Source organism: Emydura macquarii, unplaced genomic scaffold (assembly GCF_026122565.2).
Source record: "Emydura macquarii macquarii isolate MOO-44397 ecotype Brisbane River unplaced genomic scaffold, CSIRO-AGI_Emac_v2 contig_2897, whole genome shotgun sequence".
Taxonomy (NCBI): Eukaryota; Metazoa; Chordata; order Testudines; family Chelidae; genus Emydura; species Emydura macquarii.
Genome location: NW_027133034.1, coordinates 7,613,578 through 7,628,314, shown reverse-complemented (window position 1 = coordinate 7,628,314; position 14,737 = coordinate 7,613,578). Strand labels below are relative to the sequence as shown.

Here is a 14,737-nt window from a genome sequence, read left to right as displayed (position 1 = left end):
TCATAACCAATACTGAGATAAAAGAAAAGTTTGCTTAAATAGAGTTTTGATAAACAGGATTCAGATAATGCATAGCTTCAAAATGATTTAAATTAAAACCATTTCATTTGTCATAGGAGAGGTCTGACGTTTACAAGTTCAGGTAGTATAAGGGTGCAGAAGGAAAGCTACACCAAAAGGCAAGAAAAATCCAGAAAAATAATTAAAAATAAACGTAATATTTCCTCGGTTTAATGTTGGCTCTTTACATTGGCACGAGTGGATAAAATGAGAAGTACAACAAATATTATCTAGGGCACTAAATTAAAAAACATATGGAAACCGTTCTGGGAGCATGAACAAGATTTTGAACTTCTCTTTCACATGGTTCATGCTGCAAATTTTCTGGTTTTTCTTAAAGGCTAAAGACATCAATTCTCTTTAATCTTCAATTACATATTAAAGTTGACTTGCATGCTATTATTGTATTGCAGACTCAGCAAATATAGTAGTTAAGAGAATAAAAAGTTCAAATACTGTATATAGTTGCATTGTGGAATCATTTTATTTTGCTTATTCTTAGGAGTGAGAATCATGAACAAGAAAATGTACATGCCTTTTTTTTATGGAGAGGAAGATATTCTTTAAAATAACTTGTACGCAAAGCAGCGACCAGTTCAATGCTGAATGCATATTTACTCCAGTAAGAAGGGGAAAAATTCTAATTCGTGATATTGTTTTTGTCTGATGAAGAACCAAATGTCTTATTCTGTAAACACAATTTTCATTCCCCCAACAATAGGAAGAATAATCACTCTCTAGTTATTATTTAGCATTAAATTAAATTGGAGGAAAGTTTTCTAGATAAATATCTCAGCTATCCTGTTACCTTTGTGCTGTCTTAATAGTGTCAGGACAGGTTTTAGTTTGTAGTGTATTTTAAGACTAAAAAGCCCCCCAAAGTTTAAGAACAGTAACCATTGCTTGAGGATTACCAAATTCATTAAAATATGTCTTACGCTACAGCATTCTGTACATCTGAAGGTGATAAACCAGGTCAATATAAAGCAGCTAGTGACTCTGTCTACATAGAAATGACCATGGTGGGTGACAGTTATATCTTCAGGGAACGTTAAACATGAAGCACTTGTATATTCCATACATATATTCCAATGAGGTGTAACAAATAGTGCTAGATCCCCATTATGCCAAAGCAGTGTTTGGCATATGTGGGGAGAGCATGGGGCATTGGTGGCTTTATGCCACCTTTCTGTCCTCCCTGTTCCCATGATTCTGGAGGCTGCTAGATCAAACCAGTCCCTGGCACAAGTTAGAGTGTTGTGCTCCAACCCGGTCCTTTTTTTTCCTGACACATTCTTTTCCTCTCACTCCAGAACATCCCTTACAGTGCAGAGGGTGCCAGAAGCACCTTAGACTATGCTAGATACATGCCATCTGTAGATTCTGTGAATTCTTAGGTACTGCCTAAAAGACATTTTAAGACCCCTTTACACCAGAGCAGCGCAAAGGGGACTTATAAAAGGCTGAGAATTGGGTCCAAATTCTAGATATGATTTACAGAAAGGGCTAAATCCTGATCCCAATTGAAATCAATGTTAAGCTGTACTATTGACTTAATGGGGTTGGCTATGGAACTTTACAAACAGCTAAACTTAAAGATCGCAAAGAGGAAATGCATTGTTATTTGAAAAGATTCTTGGCACATGTTAGGTTGTGTAGTATGCAATGATCCCTGTTTTACATACTTTTATCATCAGCTCTCAATGACACACACCCTTCTCAAAGGTAAGCAGTGTAATGTTGCTACTGATAACTAATCCTTTTGGTGATGTAACTGCGTAAGTATCTGAAAGGTTTATTTAAGAAAAAGAAATAAAAGTTTACATGAAGTCAAGATGATTTTGCTCTCAATTTACTTCCAGTGTAAATTGGAAGTAACTCCACTGACTTTAGTAGCATTACTTTGGAATTACACTAGTGTAAATAAGAGCAGAATGTAGCCCAAACCGTCCGGGTAGTTGGGAAATAAACCTGAGGGAATCTAAGTGTTTGTTTTCAAAACCCTTGACAAAAGGATTGGATTGGATGTGAGGGCTGAAAACAAAACAAAGGGTAGTTTACTAAACAAACCTTCCTTCTGCTTGTAACAACTGAAACAGTGCCTCCCCTATCAGAGTTCCTATCAGAAAGGGGAGGAATAGAAGAAAACATAAGATCATCAATGAAATAGTATCCTTTAACAACAGTCAGTCACTTCCAGCAGTCACAACCAGGCTAGCATTTGGCTTGTTCCACTAAAAATTACTGGACTGGAGCCAAACAAGGAAAAAGTAATTGATAATGTAGTTTTTCAGAACCCACCCATCCATCAAACGTGTCACTCCTCCATAATACTTTATTTCCCTTTTAAACAAAGATCTTTAAAATTCATTGTGTGCTCTTAAAAACAAAGTGTCCTTGTGCTGGTTTAGAATGATTCTCTTTTAGTTTGGGTTTGTTTTGTTATTTAATTACATTCCCTTCTATCTTGCATTTTTGTCCAGATAGTTGCTGGAAATTTCTGCTGTTCTTAAACAAAGAATCTTTGTGCTGTATCAGCTTGCATTTTCCTTGGATTGTGTTGTAATGGTGTCTTTTCACTGACTTCAGCACTGGAGTATTGTAGCCATAGCTTCACTAAGTAGACTGTAACAAACAGATTCATTGGCCCTTTCTCTATTCTGCATCTTATTAACTGATCTGTGGGAAAAGCTCTTTAGGTTGGTAAGGCATATGAGCTATTACAAACATTAAATTAACTTTAACTGAAGAAAGCTTTGAAACTCCTAATACAGTAACCCAGTAGAAAAAAGCTATTTCTAAAAAGCTCTTTGCCTACCAAGACACCTACATTTCAGATGGCATTTTGTTAAAATTCATCATAATTATCTTTGACATCAGCCTTACATTTATGTCTTTACTGACTAAAGATTTGAGAAATATTTCCTTGATACCAAATAGCAAAGTAGAAACTAACATACGGAAAACCATTCAATAAAACTGTCAAGTTATAAGATTGTTATTTAATTCGTGATATATTTCCTTTGCTCAATTAGATTTTTAAAAAGTGCAAAGCAAAATGGGGATCTATCTTATAAATAATCTGAATTAGAGAACCCTAATCACAATTTTTTGACCCAATTTTATAGGAGCTGCTAATGATAACCCTCAAATTACAGACTACTCGTTAAGAAAGCAAATGTTGTGCAGTTAATTAATTCACAAGGAAGTGATTGGGACTTTAATGTCTTTATACTCTATTTTATATTATTAAATATTATGTCTTACTACTGTGTACAGAGAAAATCTTACATACTAGTAGTAGTGACCCAGAATGAACACTGCATCCTGAGTTGAAAGAAATGTGGGTACACAAATGCTGCTCTGGCAACAGTAGGCTTCTGCAAAAGCTATGGGGCTTCTGTGTGGCCTAGAGACACCCAGACTCCCCTTGCATGTGGTGTTTCACCATTCACTAGCTCCAAATCTGGAAAGAGCAAGGCTATGTGTGTGGTATTCTAACCCATCATTTTACATGTGTGGGGATTATTTATTTTGATAGGTTTTATTCTAAATTTAGTTAATTAATTACCAGGTGAGAATTACATTAACAACCTCCAGCCCCTCTCCAGGAAAGATCTTTAACCTTTTAAAATTCTCCACCCTAGGACTGCTTCAGAGAAGCTGCTAAACTTGCAGCCTCAGATAACCACAGGATTGGTCCGTCTAAGCATTTGGTATAAACATTTAATCGTAGAGGGAATGTTGTTTAAGATTTAAAGCAGGCAGATAATGGGTACTCAAGCTGTATTGACAATTCTGCCATTAACTCACTGTCTGACCTTGGGCAAGTCACTTAACGTTACTCAGTTTCCCCGTAGGGAAGTATAAAATGACTTCCCTAACTTTGTTAATTCTTATTTGAAACTATTAAATCATTATATATTACGTCTCATAAAGAGGCCCCAAGATTAGCATATACAAATCCAGGAATCACTGCAAATAAAATTAGATTGGCCCTAAAGCTTTTACAGAATTTCTTGAGATTCCCCTCAAACTGCAATCCTCATCCAATCAGCTACCACACTAACTCCAGGTTTAGCAGTCTCTGTGAAGCAGTCCTAGAAAGGCCCCAGCCTAATAATTTTAGGTCTTGATTCACCTAAATAATTAATCATGTGCTTAACTTTAAAAATATGAGTAGTCCCTTTGACTTCAATGGACCTGCTCACATGTTTGTGCTTAAATGCTTGCTGGCCTGCAAAGCCTGTCTTTTAAAAACTTGATTTAGATATTTATGTCTTAGTCCTGTTTACATCATCTGCTGATTTAGGAATTTCTGCTCCAACTGAAATCATTGGCATTAATTCCATAGACTTAAATGGGAATGGGATCTGGATTGTTTCATATCTGAATATTTACATATTACAGTATTTTGTTATCAGAACATTCCAAATCCTAATGTGTACCATACAGGTTATTAGAGATCATATTTAACATTTTGATTTTTCCAAAAATATAGGGCCAAACCCTACATTGGTGTAAATTGTCATGGCTCAATTGACGTCAATGGAACAATGCTGATTTACTCCATTTGGCCCATAATCTATAACTATTTTTAATGTAATTATTAGCAATTGTAATGTTCATATATATATATTATATAAGAAACGCACGTAGAACTATACAAGGGTATGATATCTCCCAATTGCAGACAGGACTCAGATTAATCGCTCCGAATTAATTACAAGAAGACTACTTTAGGTAAGAGGCACTATTGTCTTGCAGGATCAGACTCATAATCTGTACTTTAGAATTGAAAAATAAGACTATGTTATTGAAACAGAGCTTTCAACTTCTATCTCCATAAAGGTAATCAAAAATCTTTGTGCAGCCATAACATTCCTAAGGTGTAGTTAAAAGAACAGGTTAGGGTAATGTGTAGCAATGATGCAATATTTTAAAAGTACATGATATATACTCATCTAACATTTTATCCTGCACCATTCAGAACAAAGCATACCGCTAGTGGTCTGAAATTGACTATGAAAGTTGGATATTTCAAATAATGTGATATATTTATGATATGGTTGGCTTTACTTGTGGCTTGTGGAATGGTAAAAGAAAGGCAGAACAATGACCAGCTGTACAATGACCAGAAGTATATGCATTTGAAAGATGCCACACCTTTTAATGGCCACATTAAAATACTGATAGCTCAGTTTGCTGAAGGCAATTTTTACATTTTTCGGACTAGCTCTGAGGAATGTTGTATTTACACTTGGTATGACAATTTTGTTTGTTAGAAAATATGTGCACTATTAAGGAATAAGAGGTTTTTTTAGCCTTTTGGGAAACCAGTTTTTATTACCATTATCTTAAATACAGAACTTCAGTTAAAAACAGAATAGATTTTTTTCCAATAGCAAGTTCATTTGAATGTTTTGATTTATCAAAGCATTTTGTGTTTACTTTAAAAACACATTTTCTGCTCCCTGGAGAAGTCCATAATGTGCGCTATGAAAATTGAGCGTCAGAAAAAATGTAGTCAAATGACAGGGTAAAATTCAGGAGAAACTGCTTAAGCTTTCCTTTCAAAGAGAGATATGTTGCTGAATTTTAGTAATGTGTGTATGAACATATGCATGTATGTTATAATGTGGAGTTCTGAATAGAGTACACAACCAACAGTAGTAACAATCATTCACATATATAGAATCTTTCATGAAAAGATAACAAAGTCTTATCTTAAAATGTTAATAACTTAGAGATCTTTAAAGATTAAAGGGGCTCTTACTCCCATTGAATAGTAACAGGCTCCTTGAGCAGACCCACTGATTTCAATTAGGCTATCTGAGGCATAACGAACTACTAAACTTGAGTAAAGGTATCACAATCTGTTTTTTAATTATTTATTTTCATAATACCCTAACAAGGTAGGTCTGCTAAACAATCTCTTCCACCTCATACTTAGCTGTGACGCTCTGAGTATATTTCCCAGAACTGAAGAAGAGCACTGTTAGGATCAAAAGTTTGTGTCTCTCACCAACAGAAGTTGGTCCAACAAACAATATTACCTTACCCACCATGTATCTCAGATATGCAGACATTCAGAGTCAAGAATCAGGGCCTGAGTCAGAGCCAGTCCCCAAGAAACTGAAGGAGTACAGCTCACAGTTAGCAGACTGCCTGATTGGCTAGACTGCCTGGCTGGTGGGAAGAGTCAGCTCTCAAGCCTAGCAGCAGTTTGGTGGCTGCTCAAAGCATTTGCCCATGGTTGTGATAGCTCCTGCTTGTTCCCAGCTTTGTCCTTGCCTTTCCTCACTTCAAGTAATCCCAGCTCTGACCCTTGGCTCCGATTCCTGACTTCAGCTCTGATATCAGGCTTCTGAGTCCAGTTCTGCCTCTCGGCTCCAATTTCTGGCTGACTGACTCTGGTTCCAACCACTAGGCCTGGCTGCCTGCATCCCACTCTCTAACTGACATGCACATGAATGACTTAACCTATCACTGGAATGGAAGGAAGCAGTTGTTTATTAATGCACAATAAATCTACATAACAGATTTGAGCAGGAAGTGAAGAATACTTTAATTGAAATTGTAGACAGAATTTAGAGAGGCACAATGCAATTATTATTACTGAAATATGGCCAGGAAACTCGTCTGCTCTTATTAAAAATGTCTGGTGGATATTATTCCTTGTCTACACCAGCAGTACTGTTTTTTTAGAATGCTTTTAGGAGATCTTTCACTCTCTGATTAAACAGGCTGCCTGCTAGTGTGGACCAGACATACATGTTTTCAAAACAGGCATTCCTGGTCTGCAGTGGTCATTCAGCTTGTATTTAAACTGTGATACCAGTTTAAAAACAGCTCCACTGAAAGATTTTCAGTGCCACTGTAGACAGGCCTAAAGGAAGACACATGGTCAGGACTGCAGTTTTGTCTCCTCCGAGACAGGGTGAAATCCTGAGCCCACTGAAATCAGTGGCAAAAGTCCCATTGACTTCTATGGAGCCAGCATTTCACAGTGTTGCCAACTCCCACCATTTTATCCATATGTCTCACAATATTTGGTGATTTTTTCTTAAAGCTTCAGCTCCAGGACTCACGTTGTTTAATGAGCATCTGGGCCTTTTTTTTTTTAAGTAAGTTTTTATCCTTCATGCTTGTGAAGAAAAGTTTAAAACATGCTCAAGTGTTCTTTAAAAGTTCAGAAACCAGCAAATAAAAAGAACACAAAATACATTTTTTTTTAAAATCTTGTGATTACTAAGCTAATCACATGATTTTGGGGGGCTTGACTCACTTTTAAGTGTGCAGGGCTGGCAATATTGACGACAGTTATCTCCAACAGTACATCCCCCAAGCAGGATGCTGGGGCTTTGATTCAGTACTGCCTCAATATAATGAATGTCACCTACAATAAGTGTTCCTTGAAGGTCTTCCTTTCAAATACTGGCTTAGCCTGACCTTTTCCATGTTGTGCAATCTAACAGGATCATGGGAAAGTTGATACAGTATGACTGCAAGACATTCTTTCAGACTGCCACCTCAAACACTGCCTTTTGCAGCTGCGGGTACTGAGAGATTTCACCAAGCACCATGTTGTCCTCACAGTCCTTCCTTCTGAAGATGGATGTGTTATACATACCATGTGAGATGACATTGTTACTGCACCAAAAGGTAAACCAAACATAAATCGAGCCCGCTGAATTCCTCCCAGTGGAAAGTCCTTCACTGGGGAGACTGCAATGGAACAAGGTGGCCAGAACCTTTTCTCTTGGAGGGACTTTTAACATCCAGCGCAGCTCAACATGTAGGTGGTGCTGAGCAGACAGGTGCATAGCCAGAAAATACTCATTCTCAGGACAGCTTCTACTATTGGAGTTCATATGAATTTTTTTTAAAAAACCTCATGTCGGGTGCAGTGATATTCCAATAACATCTACACACACCAGTAAAATGAAATCTAGCTCACAGTGGCGTTCAGTTCAAATTCACCAACGGCTGCTTCCTCAGACTTACCCATCACCTAGTCAATGCTGATATTTAACAAGGATGGTGACAGAATAAAGCATTGCCAAACTTCAATGAAAATAGAAAGCCATGACATATATCTGCCATTGACTTGAGCACAGCTTTCCATTCTATGGAACAGAAGACAGGAATTATTTAATTGCAGTCCCATGCTCAGTTCACCAGAGCAAAAGCAGTTTCCTTTATCTAATCCAATTATTAGTCCAGGAATTTTTCCTGCACTAATCACTGTAATACAGAATCGAGTGCTTCTATGCATCTCTGATATGCATATACTAACGGTCATGATGTCTTTTGGCTTTCCTACAGTAGATGGCTCATTTTTAAATGATAGGAATTTTAATCATAAACATTCAGTTATTTTTGCTGAGCAAACAGACCAAACAGTAAGACTGAAGTCTAAAGAAAAATAGAGGCACAGATTTCTTTTATATCTTATTTGAGTGAAAGAGTTTGTTTGTTTGATCATCTCAAAAGAAAATTGTTGTCCACATTTGCTGAAATATAAAACAACATATGGCTCAGCCTGGTAGTTTATGTTTTTACACCAATTTGCATTGAATTTTCCTGAAAACAATGTGTTAATATTTTACAAAATAGATGTTGGCACTGACTCTTTTTTAATCACACATGCTGGTTGTCCATTTTATCAATCAGCTGCCATTATGCCAACGTGAGAAAGAACAAGTTTGTATAATTAAATATATCATTGTGTTACTATAGTATTTGATATTCATTTCTGACCCTGAACTACTTTCTGCATTTTTTGCTTTCTTTTTTGCATTAATTCCAAAATGATATGCCCATATATGTAGGGTAGAGTTTTTAAAATTAGACAACACATTGAATAAATCTACACTGAGCACATTTTTAAACAGAGAAACTAAGGTACTGTATCACAACAGCGATTTAGACATGGTGATGTTCCTCTTTTGTCTACGCCTCAAGAAATAAACCGACGCCAAGTAACTATATATAATAAAATATTTCTGCTATTCCTGAGATACTGAATGAGAAGCTGATTATGTACGCTGAACACCTGCACTTCTCACGGAAGTCAATGGGCCCAGTCTCCCAAGGTTCCCAGTGAAGCCAATAGGAGCTGAGGGTGCTCAGAAGTTTAATGGAGGCACTCAGAGATTCTATGCTGCTCTTGGAGGTGTAATTTCCAGCTCCGGTAGACACGCCTGCACTAGCTTTGACTGAGCCAGGGTGCTAAAAAAGAAGTACAGCTATGGTGATCCAAGTGGTGGAATAGGCTAGCCTTCCAAGTAAGTACCATGGATCCCACATGGGATTGTATTCAGGGTTGCTAGCCTGCCCTGCCCCCTGCATAGCAGCAATTACACTGCTGTTTTGCTAGCATGCTTGCTTTATCAAAGCCGGAAATTACTCCTCCAGCTCCAAGTGCGGACATGCCCTAAGTGGTGCAGCACAGAACTCATACCCCTGGGGAAGAGGGCTAAGGTGGTTTTAGGCTCCCTTTGCACTCTCCTACTCCTGAGCTGTTGTGGGGCCCCTCATGTAGCATAGACAGACATTGAGCCACCTCTGTGCCCTCCCAATTCTGGGCTATCCCAGATAGCCTGTGCCTGATGTAACATAGACTAGTCTGAGGCCCTCCCCAGAATGCCACATGGGCTGCAGCCTCTGTGCTGGGGAGCCTCTGTGCTGGGGTTTGCAAGTGGGTTGCTGTCTCTCAGGCTCCCAGCACTGGGGGAATTCTCCCTTACTACAACCAGGGCTTCTTGAACTTTGTTTGTGGTGTAAAGGAGTCAGAGCAGGAAAGAAGATCTTTGCTTAAGTACTTTTCAGGATCAAGACCCACTCTCCTAAAGAAACCAGGGTATGATTTTGCCAGCTATGGATCATTAATGGGTAATGAATGGCACTTGAGGCACTCTCAGTGCCTGAATGGATGATGAAGTAGCTCTGCACCTTGCACAGGATCAGATCTCACCCTGTCATTTGAAATTTCGTCATTGATTTCAATGGGAGCAGGATTGTCCTGGTACGAACATCTGTACTTTAAAGCTTTACAGCAGTCTGGCTTATTTTCTCCATACTTAAACTAAAACTACGTAAGCACAGCTATTATGGCATTCAGACCTTTTACCCTGTAATTTCTTTCCGAATAAACTGATTTAGTATTTTTGGAACCCCAAAGTACAATAGTTGAAGCTTCCAGTTGAGAAGCAAATGGTTGATATAAGAAAGAGACCTATTATACCTGCCAGTTTTTAAAAATTTGTTGCAGAAATTGAACCTGCAAATCATCCGAGTACATGCACACAGAATAAATGTGCATTTTGCATTATCTGTTGCCTGTTTGCACTCTGTATGTACACATTTGAGGGTGCACATTCTGCAGCTATTTTTTGAATACTTGTCCCTGAGTTTTCTAGGACATAGTTTTGGGAGAAAAATATTAATATGTATTGAATGAAACCCCATGTGTTAATTAAGTTACCCATCCATGTGTGAAAGAAATAAATTATATTTCCATATCTATATGATATATCTAGTTCTCACAGAAACTGGAGACATCTAAGCCCCGCCTTAGTGCTAGTCTATAAAATGACAATAATTCTTCTCTCTGTGTCTAAATTATCTAACTAAATCTCTCATCTATCTGCCTATAGGCATAGAAAAAATAAGATACTAACTTGTGTAACATATGGCTATACTTCTAGTGAGATACTCTGACAACAAATATAAACCATGAAAATGAAGCTCGAGTAATTTGTATGTGTCACCAGAGTCTTGAAATATCATTGAATGTATTTTTAATCCTAGTTGGGAGTAAACAAAAACCAGAGTAAAGCCCAAACCATGCAGACACTTATGCACATCCTTAACTTTACTTCTGTGAGTAGTCCACTTGCAATCACTGGGATGACTCGTATTATTAAAGTTAAGGACATGTGTTAGTGTTTGTGGGATCAGAGCCTAAATTTTAAAGTTTTATTCCACATTTTCCTTTAGTCTTCCAACACACAGAACTCTCTCACTGAAGTAAGAGACAGTTTGCTATGTAAAATAACTTCAGAATCTGAAACTTTTTCTTAAAATGTTTGGATTTGTTCCTTTACACATTTTGCTCAGTGTTCTATAAATAAGATTATCTGAAACACAAACAAACAAAAAAACCACCCTAGATTAAAACAATAATAAGGCTGGCACTCAAAAGTTAGGTAATGACAGAATTAAGATTGCCTATGCAGCCTTAACTCAACCCCCTTGTGTGTATGTATTATGATTTGGTCTTTAATTACATAATCACATACTATTTTTTCCACACGACCCCTATTTTATTCAGTGCACATGATGGTTGGTGCTCACCGGGTAGTTAGTTATTCAATATTTCTTTTTATCCTCATCAGGTAGTGTGTGTCCCAATGCTTTATTTACTACACACTATTCAAACCCTGCTTTGAATACAGAGTTATTAGTTTCTCATGGGCTTTTCTATGTCGTTCATCACCATTGTATGTGAGTGCTTTGCAAACATGAATTAATTTATTTTCACAATGCCCCTGTCAGTTACAATGCTATTATGACCCCCATTTTACAAATGGATTATTGAGGCAAAGAGAGATTAAGGTAAATGGTTAGATGCCCAATTTGAGAGGTTTAGGGCCTGAGTTTTCAGAGTGGTTAGCATCACACGGCACTTTATATGTGCCAAGCACAGCTCCCATTGACTTCAGTTGCAGCTGTGAGTGCTCAGCACTTCTGCAGATCAGGCCCTAGGTGTCTCACATTGGGCATCATGGAAGTGAGGAACACACAGTAAGTGACCACCTGTAAAAAGGTTGGTTTCAGTGACTTGCCTAGCATCCATTAGGCCCCTCCTTCACTCGAGTCAGTACTGTAGCAGTGAGCTTGCAGTACTTCAAGGAAGGCTCAAGCTTGTCTTTTGGGTGTGGTCACTGTTGCTCAGGTCAGGCTACCATGAGTGTACTATCTCAAGCTATGAATGCAGTGAAGACATACCCATAGGAACTCTGCAGCAGAGGCAGGAATAGAATTCAGTTCTCCAGGGTGGCGTCCAATTGCCATAACCACGAGCCAATCTGTTCTCTTCCTATAATCCTTTGCCTCATTCAATACGCATCTTTCATTCACACATTTGTAACAAAGGAGGCACAGATAATAGCCTCCTTAACCACAACCAACGCTGATTTCAAATAGTTTTCAAAAACCCTTTAAGGAAAAAAATTTCCTTGTCTAGACAAACTGGTATCTGAAAGGGTATAGGAGCTTTTGTAGTACTGATGGGACCTCCTGTGCATTACAGCAACCAACGTTATTTTTAAATATGTAAGGATCTATTATCTCATGCATGTATGCATAGTATTAATGGAGAAACTGACCCCTAAAGTGTGTCTACAGCATTGTTATTGGAAAATGGGTATTGATCCAAAACCCACTGAAGTCAGTGGTAGTCCTTCCATGGGCTTCAATGGGCTTTGAGTCAGGCCCTTCGGACAGACAAGGCCTTAGGTCTTTAAGTAGCCTTTTGTGTAAATATATTACATTGTTAATTTAAATTACAAAGTCGTTAATGACTCTAATTTATAAGGCTGTACTAATTATACATGTATTATGTAAATCCTCTTCTGTACATGTAACAGAGTTTCCCTAAATTCCACATGCTGGGAGGGTTTATAGCCATGAAACAGCCTAATGTCAAGAGGTGCTAATCTTCAGCAATTTCCATGGAAGTGAATGGAATTTGGGGGTACCCAGCAACTCAAGATCAGGCCCAGAATGTCCAGCATTTTAGCTACTCCCCCCCCAAGTTTTGGTTGGAGCGATAACCTCTAGATTTTAGGAAGTGGCACTGGAATGTGTAAAATAGCTAGTTACATGACACATTGTTCTCATTAGAATTTTTGTGGTTCGTTAAGGAGTTTTTCCTCTTCAAAGTGTTTTTTCCCCCCAATAACTTAATAAATGAGTGCATATACTGTAATATGTCACTGAGTGATTTAACATATTTTATTTATAGGCATTTTTCTGTTGTCCATCACCATAGTATCTGAGTTTAGAAACTGTTAGTAGTTTTCAGTGAGAAGAGCTAGTTTTAGCATTTTGGCTTTACTAACTCAAATTAAACTCATGTAACATTTTTTCTTCACTTAGGGGAAATCCTGAGCTGATAATGGAGCGTTTTGTAAATAAATGTGTGATCCAGTGGAAAAACTCCTATTGACTTCAGTGTGAGTTGAACTGAGCCCATAGTGCTTTTCACCTGTAGATTTTAAAGTCATTACAAGGGTGGATAAATATAATTATTGCTATTTTACATGTTAGGAAATAAAGGCGCATTGAAATTAAAAGTCCTGTCTCTGGTCTGACAGTGCACTAGTGGCATTGCGAGGACTTGAACCGAGATCCTTACTGCCAGTCCCATGTTTCATCTGATGGACTCTACAGTCTTTTATAGTCTCAGTTTCCATATATAATAAATGATTCTGGTTTTGGGGTACGTAGCAGTTTGGGGAATATTAAAGAATCCACTAGGTAAAAGTGAGGATGAGTTTCATGTTTACTATGGTTATGTTTAAAGCCCTTGTATATAGAAAGAGTAACTATTTTATACCCTGCATATTTAAAAGCCTTCTACAATGAAAGCCTGTACCTTTGTAATGTGCAAGAAAAGTAATCATTGAAAACCTCTGATGTTTTTAATCTATTCCCATTCAATACTCCAAGTAGAAGTTTGTTGTTGTGATGGGTAGGGGACAGATTGAGATGATTACATACTGTGTTATAAAAACATTAATTTTATTTCCTGAGAAATGATGCTCCCATTGGTAACAGAAAAATAAAATAAACAAGGGAAAAGGGGCAGATTTAAGGTGAATGTTGAACCTTTACTATTTCCAGACTTTCTGACACTTAAATTTTGAACTATAATGTTGTAAGTCTCAACCATTGCTTTATAATTGTTAATGTCAAATTGCATGATATCTAAACATTTTAAAAAGTTACCTCAACTGGGTAACTCTTACCTCAGCTTGCAGCTATATGTATAATTGACAAAGTTCTCTGGTCTGACTGAGCTGCACAACTGGGGGTGGGGACAAATGTGACTTTACACCTCATTTACATCCGTCTGACCCTGGCGCTGGCCAGGGACCAGATTGGAAACTTTTATCTTCTACCCAGCTGCCCAGGGCTCTAAGGGATCATTCATCACCTGGGGATCAGCTACATTTGCCTTATGCGATCTGGGGATTCCCTGACAAAAGGGGAATTCTGAGGCAACCAATTAGGTTGGCTCTTTAGCTGTTACCCAATACTGGAGCAAGGCCAAAAATATCATACTCAGAGTCATCTTTTCAACCCATGAGGCAATAGATTTCACTTCTGACCCTCAATACCACTCAGCACAGATATTGTACTGCATCTACTGCATATCAAGTGTCACCTTTTTATTTTTAATCAAGATCAGACCTGTCACTTTGATTGAAATAAGCAATTGATTTTATTATCCATGCAGCCACCAGGATGTGTATCACGTCTTGCACGGTGCATCATAATGCTTTTAATGTCAATTACAATGTGTGAAATTCCTACTCTTGACTCTTAGTTCTAGTGATCACTAATTATTCTGGGGCTTTTTTGAGTTCTTTTGTCTTCTCGGTCA

The 14,737-nt window shown here is 37.8% G+C and overlaps 1 long non-coding RNA gene across 1 annotated transcript; it reads left to right on the top strand.

The window, feature by feature from the left end:
* Positions 1-9,212: 9,212 nt before the first annotated feature.
* Positions 9,213-13,287, top strand: LOC137166899 (uncharacterized). The gene is made up of 2 exons (XR_010923864.1): positions 9,213-9,350; positions 13,228-13,287. It is a non-coding gene; the product is annotated as an uncharacterized lncRNA (long non-coding RNA).
* Positions 13,288-14,737: the final 1,450 nt, after the last annotated feature.